Raw genomic sequence first — 12,094 nt, 5'->3', positions numbered from 1 at the left:
TCAGAGCCCACTAACAACGGGGCTGAGCTGCCCCAGGTGGCAGGTCCTGCTCGAGGACCCTTCAGGACATGGATCCCTCTCATCCCTGGCAGAGATGCAAGGGAGGCAGTAGAGCTCCCCTCACCCCCCGATCCTACAGAGGAGGGGACCAAGCTCTTTACCAAGGTCCTGCCTGACCTAGTGCTTCCTGGGGAGAGGGGCTTAAATCCCCAGAGCTCAGCCCATTTGTGAGAAGAGGGGTTTTGTCCCAGGTGAACAGACAAGCTCCCAGGACCTAGGCCTCTGGTGACCACGACCTTTGCCTACCCTGGGTTGTGGCCAGGTGGGCCCGGGGCCATGTTTTCTCAGTCCTGGGAAGTGGGCGGGGGCAACAGAGAGGGGCTGTGCACAGCTGGGCGCGGCTGGGCTGCCCTGGGAGAGGGGGCATCTGTGGAGCACTCGGCCTTGACCCTGGGAGCCGAAGGCCACCGCTTCAGTGGTTGCTGCGCCCTGCTAATCCATTACTGAGCACCTCGGCTGGCCAGCCGGCAATCAGCACCGGGGCCGCCATCCTGACAGCTAATTGCACTAATTGATGGGGTTGGCGCAGTCCTCCCCCGCCCTCCCCCTCCTCCAGGATGGCTTCGTGCCTGAGAGGCCTCCAGGCCTCCAACCTCCCTCTCTCAGGGTTCTCTGGAGCATTTCTTCCTGGGGGCCACAGTCTAGGGACCACTGGGCCAGCCCTCAGCTTTGGACAGGATTTGACTCCAGTTGCCCCTTTCCCCCTTCGACTCTGACACCTGTCCTCCATTCACATCTCTGTGAGACGGGTGTGGGGACTTGGCTAAAAGCAAAGGCAGAGGCCAGCAGGCCCGAGTCAAGGTTGCACGAGGCTCTGGGCAGGGCAGGCGACCGTGACTCTCCCAGCTTCAGTACATCTGCAGGGCAGTTGGGATGATTGAATAGGTGGCAGATGTGAAGCACAGAGCTCCAGGCATGGCCCAAGTGAGGAGCTCGGCAGACTGTCCCAGAGACATGACAATGACGGCGATGATGGTGATGGTGGTGATGATGGTGATGGTGATGATGGTGGTGATCTCTCTCCCTCCATGGTGAAGGCTACAGTGCAGAGCCTCGACTAAGCAGTGATTAAAAGCCTGGGCTCTGGACCCACACGGCCTATTCAAATTCTGCCTCTGTCGTGTAGCGGCCTCATGACTTTGAACCTCTTTCTTGATCTGCCTGTGCCTCTATCTCCCCAACCATAACCAGGGAACAATGGCAGTCCTAACCTCACTGGATGGTGTGAGGCTTGATTCGATAAATACATTACAGCGGCACATGGCAGTTGCCATTGTATTTTATTATCTGAGATTTAAGAATCTCCTCAATAACTGAATCAAAGTTTAAAGAATTTTGCTACAAAGGATTCCATCAAGGAAGTAAAAAGACAACAAAAAGAATGGGAGAAAATATTTGCAATGCATATATATGCCAAGAGACATGTACCCAGAATATATAAAGAGCTCTTGCAATTCAAGAATAAAAAACACAGGTAGGGCTTCCCTGGTGGCGCAGTGGTTGAGAGTCTGCCTGCCAATGCAGGGGACACGGGTTCGAGCCCTGGTCTGGGAAGATCCCACATGCCACGGAGCAACTAAGCCCGTGAGCCACAACTGCTGAGCCTGCGCATCTGGAGCCTGTGCTCTGCAACAAGAGAGGCCGCGATAGTGAGAGGCCTGCGCACCGCGATAAAGAGTGGCCCCTCCTCGCCGCAACTAGAGAAAGCCCTCACGCAGAAACGAAGACCCAACACGGCCATAAATAAATAAATAAATAAATAAAATTTAAAAATAAAACAAAACACAGGTAACCCAAATAAAAAATAGCGAAAGGATGCAAGTAGACATTTCTCCAAAGAAGATATGCAAACTCAACAGATACATACAAAGATGTTCCATATCATTAGTCATCAGGGAAATGCAAATCAAAACCAAAATGAAATACCACTACACACCCACTAGGACAACTAGAGTCAAAAAGACAAATAATAATAAGTGTCAGTGAGGATGTACAGAAATTGGGACCCTCATGCGTTGCTGAAAGTAAAATGATGCAGCCATTCTGAAAAAGTCTAGCAGTTCCTCAAAAACATAAGAGCTGTTATAGGACACAGCAATCTACCTCTTACGTATGTACCCAGGAGGACTGAAAACATACATCCACACAAAAGTTTATATGCAAATGTTCATAGCAGCAATATTCATAATAGCCAAAAAGTGGAAAGTACCCAAATGTCCATATATCGATTGCTGGACACACAAAATTGTATATCCAGACAACAGAATATTATTTGGCCATAAAAAGGAATGAAGTTCCGATCCTTGCTACAACATGAATGAATTTTGAAAACATTATGCTAAGTGACAGAAACCAGACACAAAAGGCTACATATTGTATGATTCCATGTGTACAAAATGTGCAGAATAAGCAAATTTATAGAGGTAGGAATAGATTAGTGGCTTCAGGAGGCTGGGGTGAAGGGAATGGAGTGCCAGGTTTCTTTTAGGGGTATTAAAAGTGTTCTGCAATTAGATAGTCATGATGGTGACCTAATTCTAAATACACTAAAAGTCACTGAATTGTGTGCTTTAAAATGGGGGAATTTTATGATATGTGCATTATAACTAAATAAAGTTGTTATTTAAAAAAGAATCCCCTAATAAATCTTGACAGATCGAGTGGTAAGAATTTTTCCCAAGTGGGAAATGTGGGGTCAATGTGATTCTGTGCTGCTAAAGGGGCTCCTTAGCCTTGAGCCCTAGGGCTGGTTGGCTCTGTAGCAGCCTCTGCACTGCCTGATGGTCCTGGGCTGGACATCCACTGCAGCGTTTCCTTCCAGGGCTCTGATGCCAGGGACAGATGGGCACAGCAGGTGGGAGGGGATTGGACAGAAATGTCTTTCTGTGGTGGAGACCCCAACCCCACAGACCCCAGCCCCAATTCCCTCCTCTGGAAATCTTAAGGAACATCTCCTAGGCAACAGCAAGTCCTGCTTAGCAGGGAAAAAGCATTTGGAAAGTTCCATCTATCAGGTTTTTCTTCTCCCTAGCCTCCACCTCACCTCTTCCATCTATCTGCCGGAGGTGCTACAGGTCCCAAACTGAACAGTCTTCCTCTCCCCCTCCCCTCCTCAAACCCCTGCCTCTCCCTGTGTCCTCTGCTCCCCACAGATGAATGGTTGAGCCTCCCTGTACGGTTGTGCAGGCTGTGCACTGCTCAAAAGTTCCTGGCTTAGAGGGTGGGTCAAGGCTGAAATGGAGCTCGCTCTCTTCTCACCAACCTGGGCAGTCCAGAGCCGCTTCTGCCCAGGGAGCAAAAGCCTTTCCATCATTCCCACGAGAGCGCTGTACCCACTATAGCTACCACCCTGGAGGGAGGGAGAGGGAAGGCGGGAGGGCGATGTGAACCTTTTTAATGGCTCAGAATCAGTGCTCACAAACATTTTGAAATGTGCCCGCTGGAGCAATTGGAAACGGATGGATTGTATTCATCATAACGTCAGAACAGGCTGTTACACAGCAACAACGGACAGAATCTCGAGTGGATTAGCACAGCTAAGGTTCACTTCTTGCTCACGCTGCATATCCCATGTGGGGACGCTGCTTCCCATGGTCGCCCGGGGACCCAGGCTGGTGGAGGCTCCACCATATCTTAGCTGCACCGTCCGGCACCGGCAGCTCCCTCAGCCTCCAAAGCAAGGGGAGAGAGATCAGAGCATCGTCCGGTTTTCCACTGCTCCCTTCTGTTCGCTTCGTACTGGTCAGGACCAGTCACCTGCTGCCCCACTGCATGGCTGAGAGGTGCAATCTTCTATGTGCCTGCGGCAGAGAAAAACCAGATATGGGGGGCGGGGGGCACATGTCCTGTCTACACAGGGTGTCAGCTGATCCTGGGTGCTCCGCTGATCTGCCACAGTGGCTCAAAACCGAACCCTGGCTCACAGAAGTGGTTCTCAAACAACAGGGCACCCAGGAGTCCCCTGGGAACTTATCAACATGCAGGTTCCCAGGCCGGGGAGTCCAGGTTTAACAAACTTCCGGGGATTCCAATGCAGGGGCCCCTGGGCAGCACTGACCTGCACAGGGTGAAGTGTGCACTGCGACACCACGCATCCCAGGCAGGCCTCTCACGCTCCCCTGCTGACACCCCACACGCCACACTGGGCATCAGGCCATGCACAGAGCTCCCTCTGGACCCCTGACATCCCCTTTCGTGTGTCGGCAATCCCTTTCCCACCCCTTACCCTGTTCTTTGTAGGTTTACCCCTCAGGCTCAGTTCAGACGTCACCTCCTAAAGGCAGTCTTCCCTGAGCCTCTGACTGGGGGATCTGAGCCTTCCTCTGAGCTTCAGCATATCCTTGTCCCAGCTCTTCTCTTTAGCCCATGTTTTAATAACTGGGCTCTGCTAGGTGCCTGCCGCAGGCAGGGCACAGCTAGGGGGCTACCGCGTGCCAAAGTGACGTGGAGACACAGGGATAAATATGACTCCGTTCCTGCCTCAAAGTACCAGGCCCAGGGTTCTCAGTGTGCTGGCAAAAAGGGAATCCCCTGCCTCACCTAGTCACAACCCTCACGGCCACATCGCAGGCTCTGAGAGGTGCTGCAATGAAAACAAAAGCCGTTGAGTTTCATTTGACCAGACGTCTCCATCTGACCACAGCATCTGTGACTTGGGAACCGCCTGTTCACACCACGAGGAATAAGATGCCCCGGGAACGTGGTTTGGGAAACGCTGTCCCAGGTGAAGCCACAGGTAACAGCTGCTTCTCTAAAAGATTGCCACCAGCGGACCGGAAGCCCCAAGCCACACTCCCGGGAGGTGCTGTTCTGAGAGCCAAGGCGGGATTGCTGGCCAGCGACCAGGGCTCCTGGGTTACAGACATGGCAACTGAGGCTCCCAAGGTGCTGGCAGCACCTGGATTCGAACTGGGGACTGTGGGGCTCGCGCTGTCTCTACCCGCGCCTTACCACGTCGCGCCTGTCCACAGTCGGTGCTCCGTAGATGTTTTCTGGGCACAAGAATAAAGAAAACAGGATTCAGAAACAGGAGACAAGCGCATGGGGATGGGAAGGGCCTTCAGGGGAGGGTGGGACGGCTGTGGAGGGGACTTGAGCTGAGAAGGAAGGAGTCTGAGCTGGGAATGAGGGTCCCCGAAGCCACAAGGATCTATCGTGCAGCCCAGGGAAAGAGAGTCAGTACCTTGTAATAACTTTAAATGGGGTATAATCTATAAAAGTACAGAGTCACCTTGTTGTACACCTGAAACTAATATAATATTGTCATACTTCATTTAAAAGAAAGAAAGAAAGGGTTCCTGCAACCCAGGATTTACGGTGCCTGGAGCAGGCACACCTAGTGGTCCAGCAGGGCAGCCACGAACCACGAGTGACACAACAGACGTGGCTAGTGCAAATGAGGAACTGAACTTTAAATCTAGAAAATGATACTTGACTCGGCTGTTAGACATTAGTGTGTTTGGAAAAACTCAGGTGTGAGGATCTGCTTTTTCAGTTGTAAGTTTCATGACATCTACATAGAGATCAACTATTTCCAATGAAAATTCGGCATTGGAATTGAGATGTACCACATTTACACATCGTATCTCAAAGATGGTACCAAAAATGTAAACCGTCTCCAATTTTGATGTTGGTCACATGCTGAAATGATAATAATCTTGAACATATTGGATTAAATTATTATTTAATTATTTGCGACTGTTTCTTTTTACTTCCTTAATGTGGCTACTACTGAATAGAAAATTTAAATCACGTACGTGGCCTCATATTTTCTGCTGGACGGTGTTGCCTTAAAGCCCGTGATACTTTAATGAAATGGAAATAAATATTTGGAGGGAGTCCTTGGAATGCCCTAGTTCAGGGCCTTTGTTTTACAAATGAGTAAACACAGGCCCAGAGCGGGCAAGTCAGTTTCCTGGGGTCACACAGCATGTTGTGGATGGAGCCAGGCCCAGAACTTAGCACTTGCTCCAGACAGGCTTGGAGGAGTCAACCGCTCTGTGACAAACCTACACTGGGCTCCCCACACACCCCACGGGGACTCAAGTCTGCGGGCCACAAGAAGCAAGCAAGACAAGGGTGACATCTGACCCCGGCAGCGAGGAGACATCATTAGGGCTTTTCCCAGCCGTGCAGACCAAAGCCTGCTGCCCAGAGAGGGGCCCAGTCCTCTCACCACTCGGCCATCTGGCACATGGCCCAACCTTCCTGGTGAGCAGCAGGTGACCTCTAACTACAAAGAGAAAAATGTTCCCCTCTGCTAAAAAGAGAGCCCTACCAAACCCAGGGTCTCCTGAGCAGCTCATGTTACACCAGGATAGACATTCCTTTCCTCCGAAGAGAGAAGTCTGCGGCTGGGGTGGGTGGGGCTGTGCCTGGAGGCAGGTGCCCTGACCTGGGGAGTCACCAGGGGCAGTTCCCCTCCTCCCTCTTCCCGCTGCCCAGTCTGGGCACTTCAGAGCCTCGATTTCCCTGCGTGTGAAACGGGGACAGCAGTGGCCGTGAGGAAGCCTCCTCACGAGACTGTGAAAAGCTGGCACGACGACAGCTGTTGAGGGCTAGATCGTGTCCCCCGGATCCGTACGTTGGAGTCCCAACCCCCGGGACTTCAGAATGTGACCTGAAAAGGCCTTTCCAGAGGTGATCAGGTGAAGATGAGGTCATCAGGGTGGGCCCTGAACCAATAGGACGGTGTCCTGATAAGAAGGGGAAACCGGGGCACAGAGGGAGAATGATGTGAAGACACAGGGAGAAGACGGCCACGTGGCAGGAGCCCAGGAGCACCAAGGAGGCAACAGACACCAGGAGCTCGGGGGGCAGAGGCAGCATTCTCTCCTGGAGTCTCGTAAGGGTGCAGGAACCCCCAACGCCTCGATTTCAGACTTCCGGCCCCAGAGCCGTGAGACAAGAAATGTGGGCTGTTACAGCAGCTGTGTCCCGTGGTCCACCCCGAGCCCCCAGCTCAACCCTCACCAGACCCATGTCTGCCCCCCCATGTTTTTCTCCAGCACCCCAGCCCCTCCCACCTCTTCCCTCCAAGCCCCACCCTGCTGGCTGTGACAGGACGAATAGGGGACCTGGGAGGGGATCCGAGGGCGAGCACCCCGTTTTCTAGAGGCTGTGTGGGGCGTGGGTCCGGCTCAGTCACCCTGTGTGGTCTGCGGCTCGTCACTTGACCCCGCCGACATCTCCACGCGTCAGACAGGGATCCTCGGCCCTTGCCTCCTGCCACGTGGGTCCGGTGGGGGGACACACCGTGCGTGACACAGGGGGTGGCCCCTGGGTATGACCCCGCTCCAGGTCTCTCTGGGCCTCCGCCCACGTCGCCGTCACTCCAGTCTCCCACACCCCACCCACGCTCCAGAGACAACACTGGGAAGGTCCCCCGGGGCCTGGCACCCAATGGGCTGGCAGCAAGAGTGTTGAATGCATGAGTGAGTGAACTAGCGCAGGCGGCGCTGGCTGAGTGAGCGGCTTGAAGGGCGCCCACCCTGTTTGCAGAGGGCACGCGGCCCCTCAGAGCACGTGCTCCCCTGGGGGCGGCAGGCGGGGTTTCAGAGGGAGCCCCAAGCCCGGCTGACTCCGAGCACTGGGCCCCTGGACCTCACACTGAGCCCACACCTGCCCCACGTCTGCGGGGAGACTCCACGTGACCTGGGGAGTCCCGGACACCTCCTGGGGTGCTCAGCTCTGCCCTCTGACCTCCCCCTTGTGCCACCTTGAGACGGAGCCTGGGTCTGAGGGCCTGTTAGCTTGTGCAAGTGTTTCACCCCCTGCACCCCGGTTTTCTGCATCCAGCCGGCCCTGCTGACATCCATCACAGCCCTTCAAGGCCGGAGAGGTTCAAACCCCGCATGGCCCCCTCCCCGACCACGACCCTTGGAATGAAGCCCCGACTCCTAGCCAGGAGTCAAGGCCCCATTTTCCTCCAGGCCACTGTACCCGGTCACACCTGCTGCACTCAAGCACCACCCATGCCCTGCCCTCATTCACCTCCACAGCTAACCCCAACCTTCACTCAAACCATCACCTCCATCTGGAATATTCTCCCAGCTATTTGCCCCCCACCTCCATTCTGGGTAATTCCCACTCACCCTCAGTGCTGGTGCCACGTCCTCAGAAGCCCCTGCCCAGCGTCTACACCTGCGGCCACTCTTACGGGCACATGGCACCGTCTCTCCTGCTAGACTGAGGCTCCCTAGAGCCAGGTGCCGAGGTGCCTGCAGGGTCCCTGCACATGGCGGATGCCCAGGAAGGTGCACCACCCAGGGAGGGGGGTTGCAGCCTCTGGGCTCACCCACCCCCTCAGCAGGACTGGGAGCCCTCGAATCCACCGCTGGCGCCCGGTGCCCAGTGCAGGGCCCCACGGCGGGCACTCTGGACCTCTGGAAGTCTGCAGATGCAGAAACTGGAGGTAGGAACAGCTCGGCCACCTGCCCAGGGGACACCATTACTGAGCAGGGAGACAGGACCCACGGGTGTCTGAGCCAAGCCTGTGCATCCCCATCACAGTGTGGGAAGGACAGGCAGGGTCTGAAGAGGGTTTGGGTCTTTATGGCAGAATGCAAGACCTGTGAATGGCAGGGATCTCGTCCCCACCCCCAGAGTCCCTGCCCCAGGAAGCATGGCGCTCTAGCAGTGGGAGCCCTCCATCCCTTCTGTGACTCACCTGCCAGCACGTCTGTGTCTCGTTGGCCCCAATTCCTGGGAATCCACACGAAAGCTGCTAGCTCTCTAGCCCGTCTTCCAGAGGCAGCTCCAGACCACCCACTGCCCACACAGCAGAGGCACGGGCCCTGGCCCTACCCTCACATCCCCCAGCCTCAGATTCAGGCTTGGGAGAGACCCCCCAAGTGCCAGGCCAGTGGGTTTGATCACAAGCTGGCAGGCCCTCAAACCAAAGCTCCGTCTCAAGGTGGCACAAACAGAACACCTGGTCTCTGAAGTCTTTGGGGAGAGACGGGACCTTTAAACGGGGCTGGTCCCCAGGCACTGGGAGGGGGTGACTCACACCCACTGTGGGAGCTCTCTCAGGCTGTGGGCAAGGAGTGTGGAAGGAGTTTTGACCTTGGGTTCACAGGCAACCGCCTGTGTTATTTTGGGTAACAGGCTTTGAGTTAAGCCTACTGAGTAGTGATCTGTAATAAAAATAACAGATGGGCTCACCCAGTGGGGCAGGCATCCAACCTACATGGTTCATTCAGGGGAGGAGGGGAACCGGCCAGGATGCTGGAGAGCCAGGCCTGTGGCTGAGCGTTTGCTCTCTTGTGCTTTCCCAAGGAGCAGCGGGGACAATGTTGCTACCGTTCCCTACGCACCTGCTACGCCCCAGGGGTGGGGAGGTGTTTGCACAGCCTTACCTCCTGTGATCCCCTCAGCCCCCAGTGGAGCAATAGCTAAGGGAGAAAGTGGCAGCTCAGAGAGGTCAAGGGCTTTAGCCAAAGCCACACAGCAAGAGAGCAGGGGTGCCGGGATTCCTCCCGGTCTGTCTGACAGTAGCCAGGCTCCCAGCCCTGTACCAGCCAGTCTCCAAGGAAGCTGTATTCCCCTTGGCACATGACTTCGCCTGGCCTGGGTGTAGGGGACAGGACACACCTCACCCCGCTGGCTGAGTTCAGTGGAGCTGCTGGCAGGGCACTGGCCGGGGAAGACCTGGGGAGATTGGTTCCAACCGAAGGTCTTTTAAAAGTCCTGGCCTTGGGCTTCCCTGGTGGCTCAGTGGTTGAGAGTCCGCCTGCCAATGCAGGGGACGCGGGTTCGTGCCCCGGTCCGGGAGGATCCCACATGCTGCGGAGCGGCTGGGCCCGTGAGCCATGGCCGCTGAGCCTGCGCGTCCGGAGCCTGTGCTCCGCAGCGGGAGAGGCCGCAACAGTGAGAGGCCCGCGTACCGCAAAAAAAAAAACAAAAAACAAAACAAAACAATAAGTCCTGGCCTTGTTGCTGATTTGTGGCCCTAGTGCACAACTTTCTCTGGACAGGGCCTCCTAGTTGCTTCCCAATAGCCATTCCCCATTCTGCTTTAGTAACAAAACTCTCTCTGGAAGATAGGGGTGGCCAAAGACATGAGGGCAGAAGTCTGTGAAAGAGACCCTCTGGGACATTCCTAAAAGAGGGGAGAAGGCCCCTTTGCCTATTGTCTTTGCCCTTCTATTTGAACGGAACAAAGATGTGAGGGCCAGAGCTTCAGCAGCTGTCTTGTGACCTGGAGGATGGAATGCATGTATTAGGATGGCAGATAAGAAAGGCAGGAGTCCCTGCGTCCCTGGTGCCTCCGTGGAGCACCACACAGCCCTGGGCTGCCCACTTCCGGGCTTGTTTTATGCTGCTGTGGCCAGTGCTCGGTCTAAACTGACCGGCCCAGTTTAGAAAGGCCTCCTGTATTAGCAGGATATTGACTCAGTTACCTAAGTAGACACCAAGTCACAGTGGTCTACGTAAAGCAGAAGGTTTTATCTCTCACATGAAAATGCAGGCGGTAAATGGTCCAGGGCGGTGGGCAGCTCTGCTTTGCTCTAAGTGGCATGTCCTCACCGGACCTTTACAACCCCTTCCCAGGCTGCCAGGAAGGGGAGAGAATGGTACAGAGTTCTGTCCAACTCCCTGTTAAGAGAAAGGTCTGGAGTTGCAGGTAGCACCGGTCAGAATCTTGTCATGTGACCAAGCAAAGAGCAGCAAAGGTAGCTGGGAAATGTGGTCTCCAGCTGAGTGACCAGCAAAACTTGGTGAAAGGCGAAGGGGAGAATAAATATACCTCCCCTCACTTGGGATCAGGGGGAAACTTAAGAGCATGTTGATGCTTTTTTATTTTGCATTTGCATCTTGACTCGACCTGAGATAAACCCAGGTGTGTTTTGTGGCCTGTCTTGTGGCCCCTCCTTCCGTCCTGCCCTCCTCCACAGCCACCACCCAGACGATGGGGGAGAAACAGACCCCCGCGCCCATGCTGCCACCTCTCCCTGCACCAGTCCAGCCTTTGGTGGGTCCTGGGGACCCAGATGTGATGGACACACGTCCCTGCTGTCCAGGAGCTCACTGTCTGGTCGGATTGCTGCCAGACAGCCTGAGAAGTGCTATAGCCCAGCCCTGTGGTGTGACGACTGTCCTACTCCCCGCAGGGACAGGGCCCAAAATGGGGCCTGCACCTGGGGACCCCTGAGTAGACTGAAGAGCCCGAGAGTCATAGAGGCTGCTCAAACCCATCTACACATTCTTATCATGCCAGTGAAAATACCAGCGCTGTGATGTCCTTTTGTTTCTTTATGATGAGGGAAGATGTCAAAATTCAGGCGGAGGCCTGAATACTTGAGATGGTTAAGGTTACACATCAACGTGGCTAGGTGTTCCTTCACCCTCCAGCCTAGATGTCGCTGTGAAGGTCTTTTTCAGATGAGATTCACACTTAAATCAGCAGATTTTGAGGGACGCAGATTCCCTTCCAGTGTGGGTGGGCCGCATCCAATCAGTTGAAAGCCTTAAGAGCAAAGACTTAGGGTCCCCGAGGTAGAAGGAAGTCTCCTTGAGACTGCGTCCTAGAAACCCTGCCTGAGGTTCCGGCCCGCTGTCCCGCAGGATTTGGGCTCACACTGCAATATCCACTCCTGTCTGGATTCCCAGCCTCTGCCAGCTGCCCTACAGAGCCCAGAGTCGCCAACCCTCACATCACAGGAGCCAACTTCTTAAAATAAATCCTCTCTCTCTCTCTCTCTCCCCCTCTGTCTCCTATATATTTGTTTCTATGTATATGTCCTATATTTTTCTATATGTACATGTATATGTGCATTTTTTCTGTTGGTTTCATTTCTCTGGAGAGCCCTGACTAATACAATACCTAGAACAATATAAAGAAAAATATGTATCACTACCAAGTTAAAAAACATAGGGCTTCCCTGGTGGCGCAGTGGTTGAGAGTCCGCCTGCCAAAGCAGGGGACACGGGTTCGTGCCCCGGTCCGGGAAGATCCCACATGCCGCGGAGCGGCTGGTACCATGAGCCATGGCCGCTGAGCCTGCGCGTCCGGAGCCTGTGCTCCTCAACG

Source organism: Delphinapterus leucas, chromosome 5 (assembly GCF_059928025.1).
Source record: "Delphinapterus leucas isolate spDelLeu-1000000601 "Yukka" chromosome 5, BTC_Dleu_Yukka2, whole genome shotgun sequence".
NCBI classification, from domain to species: domain Eukaryota; kingdom Metazoa; phylum Chordata; class Mammalia; order Artiodactyla; family Monodontidae; genus Delphinapterus; species Delphinapterus leucas.
Note: the sequence above shows the minus strand (reverse complement) of the source record.